The sequence below is a fragment of the Marmota flaviventris genome, chromosome 2 (genome assembly GCF_047511675.1).
Source record: "Marmota flaviventris isolate mMarFla1 chromosome 2, mMarFla1.hap1, whole genome shotgun sequence".
NCBI lineage: Eukaryota > Metazoa > Chordata > Mammalia > Rodentia > Sciuridae > Marmota > Marmota flaviventris.
Window position 1 is genome coordinate 135,474,685 of NC_092499.1, and position 12,710 is coordinate 135,487,394.

Genomic DNA, 12,710 nt, shown 5'->3' on the forward strand with positions numbered 1-12,710 from the left:
AGCATAGTATATATTTCTCTATCAATTTACTCTTAATCTATACATGTCCTTACATTTAGAGTGGGTTTTTTTTAAACAATATATAGTTGGATCTTGTTTTTTTAATCCACCCTGACAGTTTCTATCTTTTCATTTTTGCATTTAGACCATTGACAAAGTGATTATTGAAGCAGTTAGATTAACATATACCAAATTTTTTAACATATACCAGGTTTGTTACAGTTTTCTATTTTTAAAAAAATTTTGGGGAGGCTGGGGTTGTGGCTCAGCAGTAGAGCGCTCACCTAGCATGTGCGAGGCCCTGGGTTCGATCCTCAGCACCACATAAAAATAAGTAAATAAAATAAAAGTATTGTATCCAACAACAACTAAAAAATAAATATTTTTTAAAAATTTTTGGTTGTGATAGACCTTTATTTTGTTTATATGCAGTACTGAGAATCGAACCCATGTCTCACACAACAGGCAAGTGCACTACCACTGAGCCCCAGCCCCAGCCCCCAGTTTTCTACTTTTTGTCCTTGTTATTTATTTATTTATTTATTTGCCTTTCATTCTCTTGGTGCCTTTTATAGTCTTAACTGAGTATTTTATATGTTCCATTTTTATCACTTTTTTTACATATTTTTAGAGGTTGCTCTAGAGTTTGCAGTGTACATTCACAGCTGATCCAAGCCCACATAACACTATAATACCATTTCATGGGAGATGTGCATACCCTATGATAATTAAATAACCCTAATATCTCCCTCTCATCTCTTGTATCATTATTATCATTCATATTGCCTATATATGAGCATATAATTAAGTTTACATATGTAATATATATAGAAGAATACATGACTGGATATACTGTTCCACTATTTTTTAAATAACTTTTTGTTATTTTACTTTTAAACCCTTATTTATTTATTTATTTTTATATGGTGCTGAGGATTGAACCCAGTGCCTCACACATGCTAGGCAAGCACTCTGCTATTGAGCCACAACCCCAGCCCCATGTTCCATTATTTTTAACAAACTATTTTCTATTATATCAGTTAAGAATAAGAAAAAGTTTTACATTAAAAATGCTTTTTAACTTTGGAAGTAGGTATAGTAAAAAGGAAATATATCAGTTTTATTACTTTTATTTGGTTGTTTTTTCTTTTCTTTTTTTAATATTTGTTCTAATTAGTTATACATGACAGTAGAATGCATTTTGACACATTGTGCACACATGGAGCGCAACTTCTCCTTCCTGTTGCTGAACATGGTATAGAGTCACTGTGGTAATGTCATCATACATGTATACAGGGTAATAATATTTGTCTCATTCCACCGTCCTTCCTATCCCCACACCTCCTCTCCTCCCCTCACTCCCCTCTGCACAATTCAAAGTTCCTTCATTCTTCTCTATCCAACCACTCCCATTATGGATTAGCATCCATTTATTAGAGAAAACATTTGGCCTTTGGTTTATTGGGTTTGGCTTATTTTGCTTAGCTTGATATTCTCCAGCTCCATCCATTTACCTGCAATGCCATAATTTCATTCTTATTTAAGGATGAGTAATATTTCATTGTACATATGTACCACATTTTCTTTATCCATTCATCTGTTGAAGAGCATCTAGGTTGGTTCCATACTTTAACTATTGTGAACTAAACTGCTATAAACATTGATGAGGCCGTGTCATTGTAATATGCTGATTTTAAATCCTTTGGTTATAAACCAAGGAGTGGGATAACTGGGTGGTTCCATTCCAAGTTTTCTGAGGAATCTCCATACTGCTTTCCAGAGTGGTTGCACCAATTTGCTGCCCCACAGCAATGTATGAGTGTACCTTTTCCCTGGCATCCTTGGCAACACTTGTTGTTGCTTATATTCTTGATAATTGCCATTCTGACTGAAGTGAGATGAAATATTAGAGTAGTTTTGATTTGCATTTCTCTAATTGATAGGGATTGATGAACATTTTTTCATATGTTTATTGATCGATTATGTTTCTTCTGTTCAGTTCCTTAGCCCATTTGTTGACTGGGTTATTTGGTTTTTTTTGAGTTCTATATATCCTGGAGATTTGTGCTCTGAGGTAGTGTAAAGATTTTCTCCTGTTCTGTAGGCTCTTTCTTCATGTTATTGATTCTTTCCTTTGTTGAGAAGAAGCTTTTTAGTTTGAATCTGTCCCATTTATTGATTTTTGATTTCACTTCTTGCACTTTAGGAGTCTGATTAAGGAAGTCAGTTTCTAAGCTGACATGGTGGAGATTTGGTCCTACTTTTTCCTCTGTTAGGCACAATGTCTCTGTTCTAGTGCCTAAGTCTTTGATCTACTTGAGTTGATTTTTGTGCAGGACGTAAGATAGACACTTAATTTCATTTTGCTACATATGGATTTCCAGTTTTCCCATCACCATTTGTTGAAGAGGCTATTTTTCTCCAATGTGTTTTTTGGTGCCTTTATCTAATACGAGATAACTGTATTTATGTGGGCTTCTCTCTGTATCTTCTATTCTGTACCATTGGTCTACATGTCTGTTTTGGTGCCAATACCATTCTGTTTTTGTTACCATAGCTCTGTAGTATAATTCAAGGACTGGTATTATGATTCATCTCACTTCACTTTCCTTGCTAAGGATTTCTTTAGCTATTCTGGGTTTTCTAAATGACTTTCATTACTTTTTTCTATGTTCTTCATAGAAATAGAAGAAGCAGAAACATGTATAGCCATTTTGTCGATATTAACTCTATCTATCCAAGAGCATGTGAGGTCTTTCCATATTTTAAGGCCTTCTTCAATTTTTTTCTTTAGTTCTCTGTAGTTTTCATTGTAGAAGTCTTTCACCTCTTTTGTTAGGTTGATTCCCAAGTATTAAGAGGTGCTCTATTTTGTCAAATGCTTTTTCTGCATCTACTGAGATGAGCATATGATTCTCATCTTTAAGTCTATTGATGTGATGAAGTTTATTGATTTCCATATGTTGAACTAACCTTGCATCCCTGGGATGAACACCACTTGATCATGGTGCATTATCTTTTTAATATGTTTTTTAATTTGCCAGAATTTTATTGAGAATTTTTGCATGTTTGTTCATCAGAGATATTGGTCTGAAGTTTTCTTTCCTTGATGTGTGTTTGTCTGGTTTGATATCAGGGTGATATTAGCCTGGTAGAATGAGTTCAGAAGGGTTCCTTCCTTTTCTATTTCATGGTATAATTTGAGAAGTTTTGTGTTAATTCTCTGAAGGTCTTGTAGAACCCAGCTGAGAGTCTGTCTGTTCCAGGGTTTTTCTTGGTTGGTAAGATTTTGATGGCATCTTCTATTTCATTGCTTGAAATTGATCTTTTTAAATTGTGTATGTCCTCTTGATTTAGTCTGGACAGTTCATACATTTCTAGAAATTTGTCAATGTCTTTGAGATTTTCTATTTTATTGAAGTATAAGTTTTCAAAATAGTTTCTAATTATCTTCTGTATTTCAGTAGTGTCTGTCTTGACAGACATGCTATCCCATATTTCTTGAAATTTCTGTTCATGATTTTTTACCATCTTTTCTGTATGGTCAACTTTATTTTCAAGAGTATATATTTTGTCTTCATTGCCTGAGGTTCTGTCTCCAAGTGGTCTAGACTGTTGATGATGCTTTCTATTGAATTTATAATTTGGTTTAGTGATTCCTTTATTTCCTTTTTCATCATGAATTTTAGTAATTTGGGTTTTCTCTCTCTTTGCTAGTGTAGCTAAGGGTTTATCAATCTAATTTATTTTTCAAAGAACCAATTTTTAGTTTTGTCAATTTTTTGAATTGTTTCTTTTGTTTCAACTTCATTGATTTCAGCTCTCATTTTAATTCTTTCCTGTCTTCTATTGCTTTTGGTGTTGATTTGTTCTTTTTTTTTCCCCTAGGACTTTGAGATGTAATGTTAAGTCATTTATTTGTTGGCTTTTTATTATTTTAATGAATGAGCTCAATGCCTTGAACTTTTCTCTTAGCACTGCTTTCATAGTGTCTTATAGATTTTGATATCTTGTATCAGTGTTCTCATCTACCTCTAAGTATTTTTTTATTTCCTCCCTAATGTCTTCTGCTCTCAATTTGTCATTCAATAGCATGTTATTTAATCTCCAGGTGTTGGAGTAGCTTCTATTTTTTATTTTATCATTGATTTATAGTTTTATTTCATTATGATCTGATAGAATGCAGGGTTGTATTTCTATTTTTTAATTTGCTAAGAGTTACTTTGTGCCATATGGTCTATTTTAGAGAAAATAGAGAAAAAAGTGTATTTGCTCAATGATGGATGAAATTCTCTTTTATATGTCCATTAAGTCTAAATTATTGATTGTAATATTTAGTTCTACAGTTTCTTTGTTTAGTTTTTGTTTGGAAGATGTATCCAATGGTGAGAGAAGTATATTAAAGTCACCCAGTATTATTGTGTTATGGTCTATTTGATTCTTGAAATTGAGAAGGATTTGTTTGATGTAGGTAGATGCTCCATTGTTTGGGGCACATATATTTATAATTGCTATGTCTTGTTAATTTATGATTTCATTAAGCAGTATGAAATGTCCTTCTGACTAACTTTGGCTTGAAGTCCACTTTATCTGATATGAATATGGAAACCCCTGCTTGTTTATACAGTCCATGTGAGTGATATGTTTTTTCCCATTCTTTTACCTTCAGTCTGTGGGTGTCTTTTCCTAGGTGGTGAGTCCCTTGAAGACAGCATATTGTTGGGTCTTTTTTTAAAAAATACAATCTGCTAGTCTATGTATTTTGATTGATGAGTTTAGGCCATAAACATTCAGAGTTATTATGGAGATACGATTTGTATTTCTGGTTATTTTTGGTTTAGTTTTGGCTTTTAACTTGACTTAGTTTCTCCTTTGATTGACTTTTCCTTTAGTGTAGTTCCTCCCTTTGCTTCTTTTCTTTTTTTTTTTTTTTTTTTCATTTCCTCCTCATGGAATATTTTGCTGAGAATGTTCTTTAGTGCAGACTTCTGGTTTTAAATTCTTTTAATTTTTATTTATTATGAAATGTTTTTATTTCATCTTCAAATCTGAAACTTAATTTTGCTGTACATTAAATTTTCAGTTGGCATCCATTTTCTTTTAGAGCTTGGTATATGTTATTCTAGGACCTCCTGGCATTGAGAGTCTGCATTGAGAAATCAGCTGAGATCTGAATTGGTTTCCCCCATTTGTAATTTGATTTTTTTCTCTCTCAGCCTTTAAAATTATATCCTTATTTTGTATGTTAGTCATTCTCATTGTAATGTTTCTTGGTGTGGGTCTCTAATTTTGTACATTTGGGGTCCTATCAGCCTCTTTTAGTTGATTTTTCATTTCAATCTTTTTTAAAAAAATATTTTTTTAGTTGGTGATAGACCTTTATTTTATTTATTTATATGTGGTGCTGAGACTCAAACCCAATTCCTCAAACATGCCAGGAAAGTGTGCTACCACTGAGCCCCAGCCCCAGTCCCTTCATTTTAATCTTTAGATTTGGGGATTTTTCTGATATTATGTCACTGAAAAGATTGTGCATTCCTTTGGTTTGCATCTCTATATTACATCTCTTTGACTATTCCAACAAATCTTACATTTGGCCTTTTCATGTTATCCATATTTATTGAAATTTCTGTTCATGATTTTTTTACTGTCTTTTCTGTATGGTCAACTTTATTTTCAAGAGTATATATTTTGTCTTCATTGCCTGAGGATCTGTCTTCCAAGTGGTCTAGACTGTTGGTGATGCTTTCTATTGAATTTATAATTTGGTTTAGTGATTCCTTTATTTCGAGGATTTCTGCTTGTTTTTATCCACAATCTCTCTTTATTGAAGTTATCTTTCACTTCCTGTATTTTCACTTTGATTTCACTCCTTGTACTATCCTTTACTTCACAAATTAATTTAACTATGTATATTCTAAACTCCTCTAACATTTCCTCTACTGTGTTGTCTATGGATTTTATTGTTGGAACATCTTGGTTTGTTTGAGGCACTTTGTTCCCTTGTTTTTTTCATATTGTTTGTGTGTCTTCCCATCTAGAGGTTTGGATCTGAGGCAGTACAATTTCTACCCTGTAGTCTTTTTTTTAAACTTATTTTTCAGTTGTAGTTGGACACAATACCTTTATTTATTTATTTTTATGTGGTGCTGAGGATCGAACCCAGGGCCTCACACGTGCCAGGCGAGCGCTCTACCACTGAGCCACAACCCCAGCTCATACCCTGTAGTCTTATAGTATCTCTGAAGGCTTCCAATACCTCACCTTTAAGGGGAGACCAATATTAATAGAACCCAGTGTAAATAATATATAACCTTAAACCAAATACCTTCTATTGAGGTGTCTACAGTTTTATCACAATAAACAGAAATGATGTGTTCAATTATGTAATGAAAACAGTAAGTTTGCTAAAAGGGTTTACCATTTCAAGTGATGAACAAAGAGAGGACAGAGGTAGCATAGGATGTGATGTTTAAGAGGGAGAAGGAGAGAAGATAGAAGTAAAAAATTATAAGAATGAAGGAGGAATTAATAGAGGTTGGCTGTTAGCTTGAGAGAAGTTGAGTAAGAGAATCTAGGGAGACACATAAGTGAGTTAAATTTTTTTTTTTAAAGTAAAAACATAAGAATTCACAGCCAAACTGTAATATACTGTTCAGACATCCCACTCCTTAATAAATTGATGCATGCAAAATATTTGGATTTTAAGATGGCAGAGATGTAAGAGAGATAGGGGAAGGAGTCTATGAAAAATTGACTGATTGCTTTCTTTGGCTTTCAAAAATTTTCTCTGCTGCCGGGGTCCTGCCACAGCAGGGTCCAGGGCATACTGAAGGATGAGTGGCATTGGCACAAAGGAAAAGACAAGGAGTCATTCCATTGGAGCAATCTGAGAGAGAGAGAGAGAGAGAGAGAGAGAGAGAGAACGCTCTAATGCAGCTTTCTCTGGGTCATCTTTTATTGCAGTTTTTCTCATCATTATGGATTCAGAATACAGCTTTCTCTGGGTCATCTTTTATTGCAATTTTTCTCATCATTATGGATTCAGAATACATCAATGATTTTACAATTTCCAGATTTTGCCAAGATGTGACATTTCCTTAACAATCATTATGGGTATAGAAAAATGTGTCATCAATTTGCATTTTTCTAGGATGTGACATTTCCTTATCACTTATTATGGGTACAAAACCACTAATAAAATGCATCACTCATTTACATTTTTCAGATTTTCCCAAGATGTACTATTTTGTTATAAACAGATGCCAAACTACGTAACCAGGCTCTAAGTCGCCCAACCTATCGTTAACTTTTAAGTTTAAAGTACATCTGTATTAAGATCCCCATCCAAAGAAGTCCCCTTAAATCTTATACTTAAAATATCCTAAAGTCTATAAACTATTCTTAAAGCACCTTAAGGACCCATACAGCTAAAAACTTAAGAATTCTAAACTTGGAGCTGGGGTTGTAGCTCAGCGGTAGAGCACTCACCTGGAACGTGCAAGGCTCTGAGTTCAATCCTCAGCACCACATAAACATAAATAAATAAAATGAAAAGTATTGTTTCCAACTATAAAAAAGAATATATTAAAAAAGAATTCTAAACTTAAGAATCTAAATAAAATGATATTTCTAATATTATTCTAAAAATGTATCTTATAAAGCTACTATAATTAGTTCCTACATTTACTCTCATAAAACTGGTTGAGCTGCTTTCTTAAAGAGTTTCTTTGTTTCTTAGTCAAGGTACACTAGTTCTTATATCTTTGTAATCTCTTTCACTGAAAGGCAAGTTCTGAACATTTACCGCCAATATTAACTATGCTCATCATAAGTACCTATGTGAGGTAAAAGAGGATTTATAGAAAAGGCGGTGGTGGGGGAATATATCTTTATTTGCCTTAACTTTCCTAAGTGTATATCATAACTTAACCTTAATCAAATAAAACTATATATGGTGGGCTTTGTTCAATAAGCATAATAATTAGGCTTTCTAAGAGGCCGGAAATATGGGCTTGGGCTCTTAGTTGATATAATCAATGTGGTGCCTAAAGTTCTCATGACCTTTTGGAGAATGATTGTTTTTCATTATCAGTTTTGTCCTCAATGTGCTGAGATAGTAGAACAGCCTTCTATTTTGTCCTCGATATGCTGAGAAGTAGTAGAACAGCCTTCAAGGCATGAATTACTTGTTACGTTCTAGCTATCTGAAATTTAATTTGGTTTGGCATTAAGCATACTCATGCTTCCTGTCAGGAATATGAGCATGAAAATAAAAAGTCCCAATTACATAAAAAAGTTTTATTTTCCCACCAGTGCAGCTTTCCCAGCACTTATCCTCACTGTGACCTTGTCAAGACAATGGGATGGGGAGCACCTTCACCACTCGGTTTCCCTTCTCTGCCAATAGGTGAGGTTGTCTGGATTTTCCAGTTGGCTGGGTGAGCCGATAGGAAGATGCTCTCATGCCCTCTTCCAGTCTTCCCACCCATTGTAGCCGGCCTCTTCTGTACCTGTATACTTTAGGACTCATTAAGCTGGAGAGAGCCTGATTTTCTCCAACCTGTACTCCCCCACCCCACCCCACCCCCAAACTACCCCCAGTCTCCAGCTTTCCACAGGCGTGACAGGCCCAGACTGGCCCACACAGTCTCAGCTGCAATCTGATGGACCTGGGCTTCAGATTCTCCAGGATTCATCTTGCTGCAGTCCCAAGATATCAATGCCATTCTAACTTGCAGAGAGACCACCAGGGATGTGCTCACACAAAGGAGCAACTCTGCAAAGAGGCACCAAGATGGCAGCCACTAGCACACCCAGCAGGAGGACCTCAGGTGCAACCAGACCTGCAAATACCCCAACAATATATCTCCAGGCCCTGGCTGGTGTACTCAGACTGAGGCAGTCATGCCCCAAGATGGCAGCAGTGGCAGTGACAAACCTGCAGGCCCCTTGGCCCTGGATTCTCAGGCCCTGGCTGGTGTCCCAAGATGGCAGTGGCCATGTGTAACCAAACCTGCAGGTTTCTGACAATGGATTTCCAGGCAACAATGGGCAGTGGGCAGTCTGTGGGTGGTCTGCAGGCAAATGGTGGGCGCTTGGCAGGTGGATGTTGGGTGGTGGATAATCTATTTGGCTATTTCTTAATAGCTGGTACCAAATTCAACAATGAAGCACATGCACAGCCCTTAGAAAAGATGGAAATTTTAATAATGCTAGTGCAAATTGCTGTACCTTCAATGCATTGAAATTGTTCCCTAATTTATGATTCTCTTCCTCACCGAGAGTCAGTTCTTTGGCCCACTATAGTTTGGATTTCATTTAGTGTGCTTTTAGCTCTAGGGAGGTTTCATGTATATGGCTCTTGTCATCTTCCTCTATTCTTTACTTTCTGGTAATATACATGCTGGTAACTTGGACAGGAGAGAAAAAGAATGCCTCCTAAAATTTTACATTTCCATTAATATCCTCTTTAAGTGGTAGACCCAGAATGTATATAGTTAATTCTTCAGTCAGGCCATTATGTTTCTCCTGGGTCACTGCCCAAATTGGGTATGGTTGATAGGTTCCTTGTCAAGGTATAACATGGTGAAGAAAATGGTGGGGCATTTTTAATAACTATAACTACAACATTAATTTTCATAGGCTGAACCAGGGATATATGGATGCTGACAAGGGAGAGCTAAGGTATGATTAATGCCATCAATCCTCTAGAAATTGATGGCAGCTATTTTGAGGGGAGGGACAAAGGGAAGTTTCTTGCTGGATTTCATGGCCAATAAGTAAATCAAATTACTTCATTTTTTAATTTATTGATTCATTTTAGTTGTTGATGGACCTTTGTTCTTTATTTATATGTGGTGCTGAGAACTGAACCCAGTGCCTCACACATTTGAGGCGAATGCTCTACCACTGAGCCACAACCCCAGCCACTCAAATACTTCATTTTTAATTTGCATATTTTTACTAAAGGTCTTTGATTGGAAAATTATTTATTTTGCATGTTTGTCAACCATAGATGTATTGAAATGGAAAAGAAAAACATGATGTTTAAAAAAAAATTCCTAAGATTTTTTTTTTTTTTGTGTGTGTGTGTGTGTTAATATTTGAGTTTCAGTGAAGGAAAGAAACCATTTTTTTAAAAATCAATCTTTGTGGGCTGAGGTTGTGGCTCAGCAGTAGAGCGCTCACCTAGCAGGTGTGAGGCCCTGGGTTCGATCCTCAGCACCACATAAAAATAAATAAATAAAATAAAGGTATTGTGTCCAATTACAACTAAAAAATAAATATTAAAAAACAAAAAAATCAGTCTTTGTGTTCTAAGATCTTCTTGTAAAAACATAATCCCATTTTAAATTAAATTAAATTTAAATTTTTTTTCAGGGTAAAGATTGCTTTATTGGTGCCAGTTAGTACAAGTCAATAAATATTGATCCCCAAAGAAGAGCTCAGTTATTTATCAGACTACTGATCCATAGAGAGCTGAATTAAAATGAACCAAATGATTACTGAGATGACAGCAGTCAGTCTTGCTTCTTGGGAAAGCCATGGCCAACTGATACATGGCATAACCTGTTCCACCAACTGTAAGAATCATGGTGGCTCTATACAGCAGGGCATCAGCTACTCCACCCTTTAGATGCACTGGAATTCCATTATCCTCCTGAAACAGCTTTTGTTTCTCTGGAACGTTATTTTCAAAATGTGTGAAGCAGTGCTAATGGTCCTTTGGGCAATCTGAAGAAAACACAGCAAATTCCGCAGCATCTTGTCTCATTTACTGCCCACCAACCGCAGCAACTGAATGCTGAGATCGAAAATCCGAAGTTAAAAATTTTTAACAGTGGGAAAAAAAAAGAAAAAGTTTTAAATGTTTACTTAGTCCTTCTTTGTTGTACTTTAAGAGATCCGAGTTTCAGACTTATATTATTTTCTTTCTTCCTGAAAAACTTCTTTTAACATTTTGTCATTTTATTCCAACAAATTCCATCAATTTTGTGTGTCTGAGAAAGTCTTTATTACTGCTTTATTACTGAGGGATAATTTCACAGGATACAGATTTCCAGATTGATTTGGGTTCTTTCTTTTTCCCTCCTCAACACTTTCAATCAGTCAACATCTCTCAATCTCTCTCTCTCTCTCTCTCTCTCTCTCTCTCTCTCTCTCTCCTTCCCCATTCTCTCCCCACTCCCTCCCTCTCCAGTCTTTTTTCCAGTACCAGGCATTGAACCCAGGTGCACAAAAGCTAGGCAGCTGCTCTACCACCAAGCCATGCCCCCGCCCCCCTTTTTATTATTTTTATTTTGAGACATTGTCTCACTGGAATCCTTCTGCCTCAACCAGCTAGCTGGGATTATAGGCATGTGCCTCCACGCCTAGCTCAACTATAGTTAAGGTGTTTTCCCCCCATGGCTTCCCTCAGAATTTTTTTTTAATTGTTGTTGTTGTTGAATACCTTTATTTTTATTTATTTATTTTTATGTGATGCTGAGTGAGGAACCAAAGGCCTCAAGCATGCTAGGCAAGCACTCTACCGCTGAGCCACAACCCCAGCCCAGGATTTTTTTTTCTTTAACTTTGTTTTTCTGTTGTGTGAAAATGATATGCCTAATTACAGGTTTGTTTCCTTTGGCATTTATCCTGTTTAGTGTTCTCTGAGCTTCCTAGAACCATAGTCTGGTGTTTGACATTAATTTAGAGGAAATCATCAGGTCATTATTGTTTCAAACAATATGAATAATTTCTCCTGTTCCTTTTTTTCTCTGTATATAGATTGTATCTTTTGTACATAAAAATTGTACATATCAATGGAGTATTGTGATGTTTAAATACATGTACACATTTTATAACTGAGTTAAACATATATATCTACTCAAATATTTATCAATTCTTTATGGAAAAAAATCAAAATCCTTTTAGATTTTTAAAAAAATATTTATTCTTAAATTTTAGATCGACACAGTATCCTTATTTTACATTTATGTGGTGCTGAGGCTCAAACCCAGTGCCTTGTGCTTGCTATGTGAGCACTCTACCACTGAGCCACAATCCCAGCCCCTTCTTTTAGATTTTTGAGATATACAGTACACAATTGCTATCTATAATCACACCATTGCACAATAACACAATAGAACTTTTTACCCCATCTAACTACAATTTAGTGCCCTTTTACCAATATTTCCCCACCCTCCTCTCTCTCCTACTCTCTCCATCCTCTATTTTTTTACACAATACCTTTATTTTATTTATTTGTTTATATGTGGTGCTGAGGATCGAACCCAGTGCCTCACATGTGCTAGATGAATGCTCTACTGCTGAGCCACAACCCCAGCCTCCTGTTCTATTTTTTTTTTTTTTTGCAGACACAACATCCTTGTTTGTATGTGGTGCTGAGGATCGAACCTGGGCCGCACGCATGCCAGGCGAGCGCGCTACCACTTGAGCCACATCCCCAGCCCCTCCTGTTCTATTTTTAATATTTTTGTTAGTTGTAGTTGGACAAAATACCTTTATTTGATTTATTTATTTATTTATTTACTTTATGTGGTGCTGAGGATCGAACCCAGGGCTTCGCACATGCTAGGCGAGCACTCTGCCACTGAGCCACAACCCAGCCCCTCTATTTGTTTTTGTGGTTGTTGTTTTTGATTGGTTTGCTTCATTCTTTATTCTTTAATTTTCAGCTTTGGAAGTTTCTGTTGATATATCAT

General features: G+C 35.7%; 1 pseudogene; it reads right to left on the minus strand.

Annotated features, from left to right (window-relative positions):
* Nucleotides 1-10,459: 10,459 nt before the first annotated feature.
* LOC114080735 (cytochrome c oxidase subunit 7A2, mitochondrial pseudogene) lies at nucleotides 10,460-10,767 on the minus strand (annotated as a pseudogene).
* Nucleotides 10,768-12,710: the final 1,943 nt, after the last annotated feature.